This window comes from Anguilla rostrata, unplaced genomic scaffold (assembly GCF_018555375.3).
Source record: "Anguilla rostrata isolate EN2019 unplaced genomic scaffold, ASM1855537v3 scaf1105, whole genome shotgun sequence".
Classification (NCBI taxonomy): domain Eukaryota; kingdom Metazoa; phylum Chordata; class Actinopteri; order Anguilliformes; family Anguillidae; genus Anguilla; species Anguilla rostrata.
The window spans coordinates 25,715-27,847 of NW_026986442.1; the positions used below are offsets into that span (position 1 = coordinate 25,715).

At 47.5% G+C, this 2,133-nt stretch overlaps 1 long non-coding RNA gene across 1 annotated transcript; it reads left to right on the plus strand.

Annotated features, from left to right (window-relative positions):
* Positions 1-1,063: 1,063 nt before the first annotated feature.
* On the plus strand, positions 1,064-1,339 carry LOC135247166 (uncharacterized). Its single transcript, XR_010328104.1, has 2 exons — positions 1,064-1,220; positions 1,307-1,339. It is a non-coding gene; the product is annotated as an uncharacterized LOC135247166 (long non-coding RNA).
* Positions 1,340-2,133: the final 794 nt, after the last annotated feature.

Sequence of the window (2,133 nt, forward strand, 5' to 3'; positions counted from 1 at the left end):
TGTATTTGGCAATGTGTGTGCATGCATGCGCACGTTTGTGGGAGTGACTGTTGATGTGAACATGTGTGTGAGTACGTGAGTATGCGTGTGTGTGTGTGTGCCCGGGTTGCGTGTGTGAATGGGTAAGAGAATGTGTGTGTGTGTGTGTGTGTGCGTGCATGCATGTATGTGTGTGTGCATGTGTGAGAGTATGATTGAGTGCATGAGTATGTGTGCACACAGGTGCGTGTGTGTATGGGTAAGAGAAAGTTTGTGTGCATGCGTTTGTGTGAATGTGTGTGAGACTGTATTTGAGTGTGTGCGCGTGCAAGAGAATGAGTGTATGCATGTGTGTGTGTGTGCGTGAGAGTGCCTTTGTGAATGTGTGTGTTTATACATGTGTGCGTGTGTGTGTGTGTGTGTGTATGTATGGGTATGAAAATGTTTGTGTATACATGTGTATATGGTGTGTGCACGCATGTAAGTGTATGCATGTGTGTGTGCATGAGTATGTGTGTGTGCGCGTATAGGTAATATAATGTGTGTGTATACATGTGTGTGAGTGCGTATGGGAATGAGAATGTGTGTGTGTGTTGACACATGTTTGTGTTTGTGCGTGAGTGCATGAGTGTGTGTGTGTGTGTGCGCGTGCGTTTGCGAATGTGTGTGTATACTGTATGTGAGTGTGTGAGCGAGAGAAAGAGTGTGTGTGTGTGCATACGGGTATAAGCGTGTGTATGTTTGCATGCGTGTGTGTGTGTGCGTGAGATTGTGTGTGTCTGTGTGGAGGTGTGTGTGAGTGACTGGGTGTGAGAGAGTGTGCATGCGTAGGTGTGTGAGCGTGTGTGCATGACTGAGAGAAAGGGTGTGTGTGAGAGTATGTGTGTGTGTGATGGAGTGTATGTGAGAGAGAGAGGGTGTGTGTGTGTGTGTGTGACTGAGTGTGCGAGAGTGTGCGTAGGTGTGTCAGCGCATGTGTGTGTGGGTCTAGGTGCATATGAGTGTGTGTATATATATATATGTGAGTGTGTGACTGAGTGTGTGTGTATGTGTATATGAGTGTGGGTGTATATAAGTGTGTGTGTGTGTATGAGTGTGTGTGTATACATGTGTGTGTGTGTGTATATATGTGAGTGTGTGATTGAGTGTGTGTGTGTGTATGTGTATATGAGTGTGTGTATATATATGTGTGTGTGTGTGTGCATGCGTTCGAGTGTGAATGCGCACATGTGTGTGTGTGTGTGTGTGTGCATGTGTGTGTGTGCGCGCGTGTGTGTGTGCGCGCATGTGTGTGTCTCTGTACAACAGTTAGCAGAGGGACACTGAGGAGTGTGTGTGTTGACACGTGTTTGTATCTCTGCACGTATGTATGTGTGTGTGCGTGAGTGCATGAGTTTGTGTGTGTGTGCGTGCGTTTGTGTAAGTGTGTGTGTGTGTGTGAGAGAGAGAGGGTGTGTGTGTGTGTGAGTGACTGAGCATGAGAGAGAAAGAGTGTGTGTGTGCATACGGTTATGAGCGTGTGTACGTATGCATGCATGTGCGTGTGCGCGTGAGAGTGCACTGGTGAATGTGTGTGTTTGTGTGTGCGAGAGATTGTGTGTGTTCATGTGTGTAGGTGCGTGTGTGCATGTGTGTGATTGGGTGTGTGAGTGGGTGTGAGAGAGTGTGTATGTGTGTGTAAGAGTGTGAGTGTGTGCGTAGGTGTGTGAGTGCATGTGCATGAGTGTGAGCATGAGAGAGAAAGGGTGTGTGTGAGAGTATGTGTGTGTGTGTATCTGACTGTGTATGTGTGAGTGTGTGTGTATGTGTATATGAGTCTGTGTGTTGTGTGTGTGTGAGTGGGTATATGAATGTGGTGTGTGTGTGTGTACGTGAGTGTGTGTGTGTGTGTTTGTGGGTGCATGCATGCATACGAGTGTGTATGCGCACGTGTTTGTGTACGCTTGTGTGTGCATGTGCATGTTTGTGTGTGCGCGCATGTGTGTGCATGTTTGTGTGTGCGCATGTGTGTGTGTGTGTGTGAATGTGTCTCTACTCCAGTTAGCAGAGGGACACTGAGGAGTCAAACACATTAAATCCAGCACAGAGGGGTGTGTGTTGAGTGAAGTGTGTGTGGAATCTGTGCAGGAGGGTCAGTGTGTCAGAGTCAGAGAC